The 13472-nt window shown below is 42.4% G+C and overlaps 1 long non-coding RNA gene across 1 annotated transcript; it reads left to right on the top strand.

Moving 5' to 3' along the window:
- LOC116977229 lies at nt 1–12660 on the top strand. The gene is made up of 3 exons (XR_004413150.1): nt 1–11; nt 9501–9502; nt 12337–12660. It is a non-coding gene; the product is annotated as an uncharacterized LOC116977229 (long non-coding RNA).
- The last annotated feature ends 812 nt before the right edge of the window (nt 12661–13472 follow it).

Below are 13472 nucleotides of genomic sequence, written 5' to 3'. Positions count from 1 at the left end.
TGAGGAAGGATGTGCTGGCCCTGGAGAGGGTCGTGAGGATGTTTACAAGAATGATCCCAGGAATGAGTGGGTGAACTAATGATGAGCGTTTGACGGCGCTGGAGTTTGGAAGAATGAGGGGGACCTCATTGAAACGTACCAAATAGTGAAAGGCTTGGATAGAGTGGATGTGGAGAGGATGTTTCCATTAGTGGGAGAGTCTAGGCCTAGCGGTCATAGCCTCAGAATTTAAGGATGTTCCTTTAGGAAGCAGATGAGAAGGAATTTCTTTATTCAGAGGGTGGTGAATCTGTGGAATTCTTTGCCACAGAAGGCTGAGGAGGCCAAGCAGAGATAAATTCTTGATTAGTATGGGTATCAGGGGTTATGGGGAGAAGGCAGGAGAATGGGGTTCGGAGGGAGAGATAGATCAGTCATAATTGAATGGCACAGACTTGATGAGCCGAATGGCTTAATTCTGCTCCTATCACTTATAACCTTAACGTAGGCTGCATGGCTCAGATCAATCAGGATACTCCACATGTAAAGGAGAGGGTGTGGACCCTTCATCAGATACTCTTCCAAGTGGCAGCAAGGCGCCAACTTCTACCTGGGAAAGATGGCGAGAGTTGGAGCCTCATTCTAAGACAAACTCCCGGTTTCTGCTGAGAAACTCTGTGCGCGACCTGGTGACAGGTTACGGAGTTTAGTTTAGTTTGAAATATAGAGCGCAAAACAGGCACTTTGGCCCACCAATTCTGCGCTGACCAGCGAACCCCATACACTAGCACTATCCTGCACATGAGGGACAATTTACAATTTTTACTGAAGCTAATTAACCGGCAAACCTGGTATGTCTTTGTAGTGTGGGAGGAAACCGGAACACCGCCAGAAAACCCAAGCAGGTCATGGGGAGAATGTACAAACTCTGTACGGACAGCACCCATAGTCAGGATTGAATGCTGGTCAATGGGGAAAGGCCAGTTCTAATCCAGGCTTCTTGGTTGAAGGAAACGAGATGAATCTCCCATTGCTGGCACCATAGAAAATAGCAAGTGACATGGTCCTTCAATTCCTTCCTTAAGTAATGATCATTTCCAGAGTGCATAGTGAATATTAGCCAGTTCAATCATTGCTCCTGATCTAACTCCACTGCCCTTAATCCAGATGGGGGTGGTCAGAGGGAGTTGGTGGTTCCAAGTGTGAGGCCAATTTGGTATCAAGTAATCTTGTTCTGAAAACTGGGGCTATAACCACCCGTGCCACTCAACTATCGACTGGATACATACATGGGGCCGTTTTGAGCCTTTTATCGCTTTTGAAGATGGTAGAAAGTACATCCAACATCAAACACAAAAGAAAGGAAATCATCTTTTGTTGAATATTGAAATAGCTTGTACAACAGGATTGCCCAATAAATTTACTGCCAGGGCAGATTACTCTGCATGATAGAACTTAAGTTAAATGGGTTTCTGAAAATCTTTTCATGCTATTTAGATGCAATTCTTGCAAATTCGTTTGACATATTTGTTTACTCCAAGTAGGATATATTTCATCATAGATCAGCGCTAAATGGTGGAAAATGCTTGGGAGATGATATAGTCTATTATTGTTTTTTATACCCATTCTGCAAGTGACTATTGCATCATTGAATGGGGAGAGTTCTTTATTAAAATTGAGTAAATACATCGCATGTTCCTTGTGGGCCTATCAGCGTCACACTATGTCACACTACGTCACAGCGTCAGCTATGAATGTTCCTTCAAAAAAAAAATAGTTGCAGGAGGTTGGTGTGATATGGTTATAATATTGTAGTTAGTCCTAAAATCGTAATTTCTTTACTTGTTCTCTGCTAGTAACTGACCACTTTCTTTTCGCTCGTTATCCAATGGCAACACTCCCTGGCAATGGTTGCATGTTTTTCTGTGCGTGATTATTTTGTACTTTTAGACTTGCCTTGAATGAATTTACCTTCATGCAGTTCCATAAATCAATGTACAGTGGAACTAAGCAGAAATAAAGTCTATTCAACCAAACTTGCCATCTTGGAGTCCTTGCTGATTTCTGGGGCTGGTGCTTCTGTCTGTTTTGCTTGAATGGGGGAAGGCTTGAGTTTAGTTTAGTTTTGAACTGATAGTTTAGGCTTTACCTAAATGAAAGACATGTCAGTGGAAGAACAGGAGAATCCTTTGGTTATGGCAGAAGCTGGATTCAGAATGGAATTTCGCCTCTCTCGTTTCAACAGTAAACCCAACTTTCTAAGTTCAGCTCCGGGTCATCACGCTAAATCTTTGTGACTGCTAATTCAGTGCTAAATTGTGTGTAGCTGTGAGAATGCTGTATGATGCCGAACTGCCCCAACGCTATTTTATAGTAATTCCTGCAATGAAAGAGCAGAGCAGAAACCTGTATATGTCTGTGCGCTACAGTTGATACGAGTCTTCCTTTTCGTAAGGTGACTCAGAGTCATACAGTGTGGGAACAGGTCCTTCAGCCCAACTTGCCCACACTGGCCAACATGTCCCAGCCACACTAGTCCCACCTGCCTGCGCTTGGTCCATATATCACCAAACCTGTCCTATCCATGTACCTGTCTAACTGTTTCTTAAATGTTGGGATAATCCCAGCCTCAACTACCTCATCTGGCAGCTTGTCCCATACACCCACCGCCTTTTGTGTGAAAGTTACCTCTCAGATTTCTATTGAATCTTTCCCCCTTCACCTTGAACCTATGTCCTCTGGTCCTCAATTCTACTCTGGGCAAAAGACACTGTGCATCTACCCGATCTATTCCTCTCAAGATTTTGTACACCTCTATCTATAAGAAAACCCCTCATCCTCCTGCGCTCCAAGGAGTAGAGATCCAGCCTACTCAACCTCTCCCTATAGCTCACACCCTCTAGTCCTGGCAACATCCTCGTAAATCTTCTCCGAACCCTTTCAAGCTTGACAATATCTTTCCTATAATATGGTGCCCAGAACTGAACACAATATTCTAAATGCGATCTCACCAATGTCTTATACAACTGCAACATGACCTCCCAACTTCTATACTCTGACTGATGAAAGTCAATGTGCCAAAAGCCTTTTTGACCATCTTATCTACCTGCGGCACGACCTTCAAGGAACCATGCACCTGCACTCCTAGATCCCTCTGCTCTACAACACTCCCCAGAGGCCTACCATTCACTGTGTAGGTCCTGCCCTTGTTAGATGTCCCAAAATGGACAATTTAATTCTCTGTATTATATTCCATCAACCATTCCTAGGCCCACCTGGCTAATTGATCCAGATCATGCTGCAATCGTTCACAACCATCTTCACTATCTGCAAAACCACCCACTTTTGTATCATCCACAAACTTGCACATCTTGCCCTTTATGTTCTCATCCAAATCATTGATGTAGATGATAAACAGTAACGGGCCCAGCACCAAACCCAGGCGCACACCACTAGTCAAAGGCCTCCAGTCCGAGAAGCTACTGGCTGAGATCAAAATTAAAAAATTAGCTGCAGAGGCTGGAAACTTGAAATAAAAACATAAAATGCTGGTAACACTCAGCGTCTGTGGATAGAGAAGCATTTCAGATTGAACAGTAAAAGGGAGAAAGCAGTCTATACGTGACAGAGAAGGTCATGCCTTAGGCAAAACACACTCAAGGGCCAATTATATGCTCAGGTGCAAGAAGAGTATTTGAATCCATAATCACTTGAGGCTGAGGTGAGAGCACAACCATCCGAGAGGGCCAAAGCTTTGCTATGTAACATATTTGCAATCATTTTTCGAACAGCATCGTATACCTTTTGCATTTTAACTGATTGCAAGGTAAGATAAGAATAAGATATTTTTAACTCTAATTTGAATGGACACAATTTTTACTTTTTGTGCATGTTGTTTCTGCAAAGGTTGCTTAGTTCTCGTTGATCTTGGCTCTGGGTTGTTATCTTGTTGAGTCAACATGTAAATAGATTTTGCATCGGGTGATAAGAATTTGAATTCCAGCATACAGTGGAGTAGCACAGTCCAGCATTGCATATCAGGTGGCAGCAAATTATCGAGCTCTTTGCTTATTTGTTTGGAGTAAGAAAAGACAATAAAGCATTTGTAAACTGTAAGTCCTTATAGAAAAGGCTGAGCAAAAATAACCATTTGGTACTAGAACTCTTCCCAACAGAATCCAGAGAGAAATGGAAACAAGGACCATTTCAAATAATTGATGAACACAATGCTGAATTGCATTGTTATTTGAAGACAAATATCAACTACAATGATATGACTCTACATAGAAAACGCAACGCTGAAATAAGAATTAATTTGGCCTAATTGATCCATCCTTATAATTATTCACAATTGAAGCCTTCCTTGCATTCTGATCTGTATCAATTCAATCTTTAATTCCTTTTCCTCCATATGAGGAAAGACATTCTTGCCATAGAGGGAGTACAGAGAAGGTTCACCAGACTGATTCCTGGGATGTCAGGACTTTCATATGAAGAAAGACTGGATAGACGCGGCTTGTACTCGCTAGAATTTAGAAGATTGAGGGGGGATCTTATAGAAACTTACAAAATTCTTAAGGGGTTGGACAGGCTAGATGCAGGAAGATTGTTCCCGATGTTGGGGAAGTCCAGAACAAGGGGTCACAGTTTAAGGATAAGGGGGAAGTCTTTTAGGACCGAGATGAGAAAAACATTTTTCACACAGAGAGTGGTGAATCTCTGGAATTCTCTGCCACAGAAGGTAGTTGAGGCCAGTTCATTGGCTATATTTAAGAGGGTTAGATGTGGCCCTTGTGGCTAAGGGGATCAGGGGGTATGGAGAGAAGGCAGGTACAGGATACTGAGTTGGATGATCAGCCATGATCATATTGAATGGCGGTGCAGGCTCGAAGGGCCGAATGGCCTACTCCTGCACCTATTTTCTATGTTTCTATGATAGATTGTATGTTATACTTATTGTCTCTACACTTGGCAGAAGGTCATACATTTTTACCGCCCTGACCCAGAACCCCAACCCGTTCCCATTCACTATCACGCTCATTCACTTGGCTGAACATGTTCTGATATTGAACAACTTCTTCCATTCCACTCACCGTCTCCAGGTCAAAGATGTAGCTGTGGACTCTCTTGAGCCTAAGTTACCGTATATCTATCTTTTTACAGGAAACAGAGAATAGTCTTTGTATTAGTTTTATCTGAGCACATTCAAGAGATGCACAGCACAGAAACAGGTCCAAAGTGTTCACACCAACCATAGCGCCTTACTCCCATTTATCTGCATTTGGACATATCTTTTTAAGCCTTTCCTATTCAGACTCTGAAGAAGGGTCTCGACCCGAAATGTCACCCATTCCTTCTATCCAGAGATGCTGCCTGTCCCGCTGTTACTCCAGTATTTTGTGTCTATCCACCTATCATTTGCCAGCTCCTACCCCCCTTTTGTTTGAGTTTGAAGTGATTTCATGGGATTAGTGCAAAACTTAATTTTAAAAAGTACTGTTTAACACCAAAATAACACCAATGTGGTGCCTGTGGTTATGTTATTAATTATATAGATTTATAAATGTTGAATGTACAGATTTGTTTAAGCTCGAAACTTTTAGCATACTGGTGATAGTATTCAATGATATGATATGATTTTATAATATACATTTATGTTGCTTCAACCAAACAATTTATACCTGGGAAAACATCTGGGCAAAAACAAAATCTTAACACGAACATAGTCATAGAATGATACAGCAAGGACACAGGCCCTTCAGCCCAACTTGCCCATACCGACCAACATGCCCAAGCTACACAATGTGGGATACAGCCCATGTTTGGTCCATATCCCTCTAACCAGTCCTATCCATGTACCTGTCTAACTGTTTTTTAAATACTCCTGCCTCAACTACCTCCTCTGGCAGCTTGTTCCATATACCCACCACCCTTTGAGTGAAAAAGTTACCCCTCAGATTCCTATTAAATCTTCTCCCCTTCACCTCAAACCTATGTCCTCCGGTCCTCGATTCATCCTACTTTGGGCAAGAGACTCTGTGCATCTACTCGATCTATTCCTCTCATGATTTTGTACACCTCTTAAGATTACCCCTCATTCTCCTACGCTTCAAGGAATATAGTCCCAGTTTACTCAACTTCTCCCTATAGCTCAGATCCTCAAGTCCTGACATCAATGACTATTTTTTTCACAAAGGGTATCTTAGCTTGCAATTGTTCTTCAATTCTGACAAGAGTCTTCACTGGAAATTTTATATTGCCCTTTTTAACTGCACTCGGCATCTAAAGTCACACAGCTCCAATTAGACAAATTATCGGAACTTGCACATAAACTCTGAAGCCAGTGTTTATATTCGTTGAGGATATAAATAACATACCCAAGTCTTGCTCGGTGGAAACACGAGACGTTCAAAGACATCATGAAACACAGCAGAGCGCATGGAACAGATATACTTTCTGAAGTCATTTAAAATGTGAGAATCATTCAGCTAAACTCCTATTTTTTTACACACAAATCATGATTAAAAGCAATTTTTAAGAAGGAACTGCAGATGCTGGAAAATAGAAGATAGACAAAAATGCTGGAGAAACTCAGCGGGTGAGGCAGCATCTATGGAGCGAAGGAAATAGGCAACGTTTCGGCTCAAAACCCTTCTTCAGACTGATGTGAGGGTCAGGGTCGGGGGGGGGGGGGGGGGGGGGGGGGAGGGAGAGGGAGAAAGTAAGGACTACCTGAAATTAGAGAAGCCAATGATTAAAAGCAATGTAGCCTGGATTAGATTGTACAAGTCTGCTATAAAATTACCAAGGCTCGCCTTGTAATATCTCACAAGTAACAATGTGCAGAATCAAATTTGTCAAGCCCACCCTGAAAAATGGAGACATGCCATGAATGACTGGCTGGGAATTTGAATTGCAAATACTGAGAGTTCACAATGCACCAAGACAGACACAGGGCATAGTGTATGTCAGCAAGCATCTTCCGAGCACCAGATCATTCTGCACCCACGTTAGAATGGGAATGTTTGCGTTGTGCAGTGAAGGATATTGATGCATTGTGATTTTTGGTTTGGACGAGGCAAAACAACAACTGCAAGCTTTGCAGTCCTACAGCTGCTCTTTATCTCAAGTAATCTGACAGATAACATCAGGCATCTTTCATAAGAGATAGGAGCACAATTAGGCAGCATCTGTGGAGGCAATGGGCAGATAGATTAGCAATAATTGAATGACGGAGTAGACCAGATGGGCCAAATGGCCTAATTCTGCTCCTATAACTTATGACATGAATGTTTCTTTATACATCTTGTAGGATCTGAATTAAGCTTAATGTGAAATATGACTCTATACTTGTAACATCTAAGGTGACAAAAACCACCATATTTAGATAATCACCTGCCCTTGACAGTTATTAGTGAAAATCGAACCACTGTGAGGCTAACGATTGTCAAAGCATGCAAACATTGTGGTTACAAGAACATAGAAACATAGAAAATAGGTGCAGGAGTAGGCCATTCGGCCCTTCGAGCCTGCACCACCATTCAATATGATCATGGCTGATCATCCAACTCAGTATCCTGTACCTGCCTTCTCTCCATACCCCCTGATCCCTTTAGCCACAAGGGCCACATCTAATTCCCTCTTAAATATAGCCAATGAACTGGCCTCAACTATCTTCTGTGGCAGAGAGTTCCAGAGATTCACCACTCTCTGTGTGAAAAATGTTTTTCTCATCTCGGTCCTAAAGGATTTCCCCCTTATCCTTAAGCTGTGACCCATTGTCCTAGACTTCCCCAACACCGGGAACAATCTTCCTGCATCTAACCTGTCCAACCCCTTAAGAATTTTGTAAGTTTCTATAAGATCCCCCCTCAATCTCCTAATTTCTAGTGAGTACAAGCCAAGTCTATCCAGTCTTTCTTCATATGAAAGTCCTGACATCTCAGGAATCAGTCTGATGAACCTTCTCTGCACTCCCTCTATGGCAATAATGTCCTTCCTCAGATTTGGAGACCAAAACTGTAGGCAATACTCCAGGTGTGGTCTCACCAAGACCCTGTACAACTGCAGTAGAACCTCCCTGCTCCTATACTCAAATCCTTTTGCTATGAATGCTAACATACCATTCGCTTTCTTCACTGCCTGCTGCACCTGCATGCCTACTCTCAATGACTGGTGTACCATGACACCCAGGTCTCGTTGCATCTCCCCTTTTCTTAATCGGCCACCATTTAGATAAAAGTCTACTTTCCTGTTTTTGCCACCAAAGTGGTCAGAGTCAGAGGCACAGGTCAGAGGCTTGGATTCTTTGGCAAGTGACTCACTTTATGATTCCCAGAGTCTCTATTGACCCTACAAGACAAAAGAGAGAAGTGTGACTCTTCTGAGCGAATAGAGTTCAACAGCTCTCAATAGATTGAGCATCCAGACTCCAGAATCACACGTCATAGGAGCAGAATTAGGCCATTCGGTCCTTCGAGTCTACTCCACCATTCAATCATGGCTGATTCATCCTTCCCTCTCAACCCCATTCCCCTGCCTTCTCCCCATTACCCTTGACACACTTACAAATCAGGAATCTCCACTTTAAAAATATCCTATGACTTGGCCTCCCCAGCTGTTATGGCAATGATTTCCACAGTTTCACCACCCACTGACTAAAGAAACTCCTCCTCATCCCCTTTCGAAAAGGATGCTGCCTGGCCCGCTGAGTTATTCCAGGACTTTGTGCATTTTTTCTAAACCAGCAACTGCAGTTACTTGTCTCTACAATCAGACAACGCAGCCTGGTTAAACAAGCATCCAATCCAAGATAGTAAATATTCACTGCTGCTGGAAAGAATGAATGTGTCCATAAATTAGACTTCACCAACAGCATTTTGCAAACTACTACTCTCCTACACCCCAAAGGTACCCCAGCAAAATCATGGGAATGCCATTAGTTTAGTTTAGACATACAGAGTGGAAACAGGCCCTTTGGCCCACCGAGTATGCATCGACCAGTGACCCCTGCACATTAACACTATCCAACACACACGAGGGACAATTTACACATACACCAAGCCAATTAATCTACAAACCTATACGTCTTTGGAGTGTGGGAGGAAACCGAAGATCTCGGAGAAAAACCCACATAGTCACGGGGAGAACATGCAAACTTTGTACAGACAGCACCCGTAGTTGGGATCGAACCCGGGTCTCCAGCGCTGTAAGCGCTGTAAGGCAGCAACTCTAGTGCCGTCCATTACTTTCAGCTTCTCTATCACATTTGACATGGAAATCGCCAGTGGTTGCAACTCCCTACCTAATACCACAGTGGAGGTACCTTCACCACATGGATTGCAACAGTTCTGGAACATCCTTCCACGCCACCTTGTCACAGGGAATTAGGGATGGGCAATAAATGCTGAATTTGCATTTATATCCCCGAGAGAATTAAAATAAAAGCATCATAGTCAATGCAGTCAAAGCCACAGTTTGCGCTATATTAAGGGTATGCTATTAGCAAACCATTGAGCGAGTAGTGGTAGATTAATTAAAGAAACACTGGTAAAGTAGTGTGGTTTTTGTTCCATTACGCGAAGGTCACACATACTGCCGTCCAACTCCAACATTGAGAAAAAATGCATCTCATAGTGGAAGATATTTCTTTTCAAACATCAATTTGAATTTGAATTTGAATTTGAATTTGAATTTTGAATCAAATGTTGTGAGTAGAAAAAAAACGTTGAAATATAGCTCCTAATAAAAATAGGAATTAAACTAGGTATTGTCCTCAGAGACACAAAAAGTTGGAGTAACTCAGCGGGACAGGCAGCATCCCCGGAGAGAAGGAATGAGTGATGTTTCGGGTCGAGACCCTTCTTCAGACTGGGCTAATTAAGGTTCTCTTCTAATCTTTCTTAGGTGTCTTTATTCCTTAGATTTCAAGTTACTTAAATATAAAATGCAGCTAAGGATAAAAGGCCAAAATATAGCGACACGAGGAACTGCAGATGCTGAAATCTTGAGGAAAACACAAAATGTTGGAGGTGTTTATCGGGTCAGACAGCATCTGGGAAGGGAATGGACATGCAACGCTTTTGGTCGAGACCATTCTTGAAACAGATTAAATTGTCCTGACTCGAAATAGTCACTTATCCATTCCCTCTCCAGATGCTGCCTGATCTGCTGAGTTCCTCCAGCGATTGTGTTTTACTCAAGGGCCACAATATCCTCACTAAATATTAAAAAGCGAATAGAAGATACAAATTAATAATAATAATAATAATGCATTTTATTTGCTGGTGCCTTTCTGGATACCCAAGGACACCTTACAGGACATACAATCACAATACATTTATCAATATTAAAATCAAGTTGATTAAAAACAAAAAACAAAAAAAACAAAAAATACACAAAACATTTTAAGTCATTAAAATCAGGGTGAACATGGTGGAAGTTATGTCGGGTATGCTAATCTAAACAGGTGTGTTTTGAGTTGTGATTTGAATTGATCGATAGTGTCCAGGTGACGGATGGGAGGTGGGAGAGTGTTCCAGAGGCGTGGGGCAGAGCAGCTGAAGGCTCTGGCACCCATGGTGCTGAGTCTAAATGTGGGGACAGTTAAAATTGCAGCTGAGGAGGAACGAAGTGACCGGGAAGGAGTGTATGGTAGCAGCAGGTCAGAGAGGTATTGGGGAGCAAGGTGGTGTAGGGCTTTGAAGGTCAGCAGTAAAATCTTGTAGTTAATCTGGTGGTGCACAGGGAGCCAGTGGAGCTGAGTGAGGATGGGTGTGATGTGATCCGATGATCTGGTGCGGGTGATGATCCAGGCTGCAGAGTTCTGAATGCATTGGAAGCGATGAAGAAGTTTATTGGAGGTGCAAGTGAGGAGGGCGTTGCAGTAATCGATGCGGGATGTGACCAGAGCGTGGATGAGGACTTTTGTATTGTCTTTGGAGAGGGAGGGGCGGAGTCTGGAGATGTTGCAGAGATGAAAGTATGCAGAGCCTGTGATATTGCTGATGTGGGGGCCAAAGGAAAGTGTACTGTCCAGAATGACGCCGAGACTTTTGACATGGGAGGAGGTGGGTATGGGTGAGCCATCAACTGAAATGGTGAACGGGTGGGTTTTGGAGAGTGTGGACTTTGAGCCAATTAGCATGATTTCTGTTTTATTTCCATTGAGTTTTAGAAGGTTGAGTGACATCCAGTTGCTGATAGCTTGAAGACAGGTGGTGAGGGCAGTTGGGGGAAATGAGGTGTTTGGTTTTGTGGAGAGGTAAAGTTGTGTATCATTGGCGTAGCAGTGAAAATTGATTCCAAAATGACGGAGAATATTGCCAAGAGGTTGAATATAGATGATAAAAAGCAGTGGCCCCAGCACCGATCCCTGAGGAACACCATGGGTGACTGTGGCAGTTGTGGATGTGACTTTATTTCCCTGGATGAACTGTTTTCTGTCGTGTAGATAGGACCTGAACCAAAGTAATGCATTGTTGTTGATGTCGGTGGCAGATAGACGTTCCAGAAGAATTGGGTGGGAGATGGTGTCAAAGGCTGCTGTGAGGTCGAGGAGGATCAGGATGGATAAGTGGCCGGTGTCAGCTGCGAGAAGGAGATCATTTGTAATTTTTACCAAATTAATGAAAGTTATGCATTCAAAAAAGTAAATGCATATGGTCAATTAATCATTTTATCTTCTTAATTTCCACCTCATCAATCCCCCTATTTCCTAACAAAACATATAAGGCTTACTAGAGAATCGTGAATGTTCTGTGAAAATTAGTTGAAACTTTCCAGGTATTCAAAAAATAAAGAAATTATAATAAAATGTTTAAGGATGAGCTCGTTTGGGATAAAAGGACCAAAATATAGAGATGTGAAAGCAGTCATAGAGTCACACAGCACAGAAACAGGCCCTTCGGCCCAAACTTGTCCATGTGAATAAGATGTCCATCTAAATTAGTCCCATTTGCCCACACTTGCCCCATGAACCTTGCCAATCCAAAAAGTATTTATCTATTTCAAAGTCTGCTCACTCTCACTACCTTGGAGTATGTTAAAACTACTTCCCCATCATCTAGTTTCAGATTAGCCACAGTTTCCTGCTGCTTTGCATTGGTAATATTTTCGTTTAAACAGGTATATTCTGACCATAAACTTCTTAACCTCTCAAGTCTAAATCGGACTGTTTGCATCCTCACGTCTAATTTGACCGGTCGAGCTCTTGAGCCAGTATGACACAGTGGGTGAAAATGCTCGAAAGAGAGCCTAATATAGGCAAACATACATCTTTTTTAGCTGATTTGAAGTCAGAGGGTGATGAAAAAGGGATGGAAAATGCAGTTGGTGGAATAATCACTTCATCATAAGGATAGCAATCTTGTTGTAAGTGCCCTCTTGGGCAAGAGTGACCATAATATGGTTGAGTTCTTCATTAGGATGGAGAGTGACATTGTTAATTCAGAAACAATGGTTCTGAACTTAAAGAAAGGCAACTTTGAGGGTATGAGACGTGAATTGGCCATGATTGACTGGCAATTAATTCTAAAAGGGTTGACGGTGGATATGCAATGGAAGACATTTAAAGACTGCATGGATGAACTACAAACATTGTTCATCCCAGTTTGGCAAAAGAATAAATCAGGGAAGGTAGTGCATCCGTGGATAACAAGGGAAATCAGGGATAGTATCAAAGCGAAGCAGCATATCAGAGGACTGGGAGAAATTCAGAGACCAGCAGAGGAGGACAAAGGGCTTAATTAGGAAAGGAAAAATAGATTATGAAAGAAAACTGGCAGGGAACATAAAAACTGACTGCAAAAGTTTTTATAGATATGTGAAAAGAAAGAGATTAGTTAAAACAAATGTAGGTCCCTTGCAGTCAGAAACAGGTGAGTTGATCATGGGGAACAAGGATATGGCGGACCAATTGAATAACTACTTTGGTTCCGTCTTCACTAAGGAAGACATAAATAATCTGCCGGAAATAGCAGGGGACCGCGGGTCAAAGCAGTTGGAGGAACTGAGTGAAATCCAGGTTAGTCGGGAAGTGGTGTTGGGTAAATTGAATGGATTAAAGGCCGATAAATCCCCAGGGCCAGACAGGCTGCATCCCAGAGTACTTAAGGAAGTAGCTCCAGAAATAGTGGATGCATTAGTAATAATCTTTCAAAACTCTTTAGATTCTGGAGTAGTTCCTGAGGATTGGCGGGTAGCAAACGTAACCCCACTTTTTAAGAAGGGAGGGAGAGAGAAAACGGGGAATTACAGACCAGTTAGTCTAACATCGGTAGTGGGGAAACTGCTAGAGTCAGTTATTAAAGATGGGATAGCAGCACATTTGGAAAGTGGTGAAATCATTGGACAAAGTCAGCATGGATTTACGAAAGATAAATCATGTCTGACGAATCTTATAGAATTTTTTGAGGATGTAACTAGTAGCGTGGATAGGGGAGAACCAGTGGATGTGGTGTATCTGGACTTCCAGAAGGCTTTCGACAAGGTCC

The sequence above is a fragment of the Amblyraja radiata genome, chromosome 9 (assembly GCF_010909765.2).
Source record: "Amblyraja radiata isolate CabotCenter1 chromosome 9, sAmbRad1.1.pri, whole genome shotgun sequence".
NCBI classification, from domain to species: Eukaryota; Metazoa; Chordata; class Chondrichthyes; order Rajiformes; family Rajidae; genus Amblyraja; species Amblyraja radiata.
Note: the sequence above shows the minus strand (reverse complement) of the source record. Positions and strands in the feature narration are given on the sequence as shown.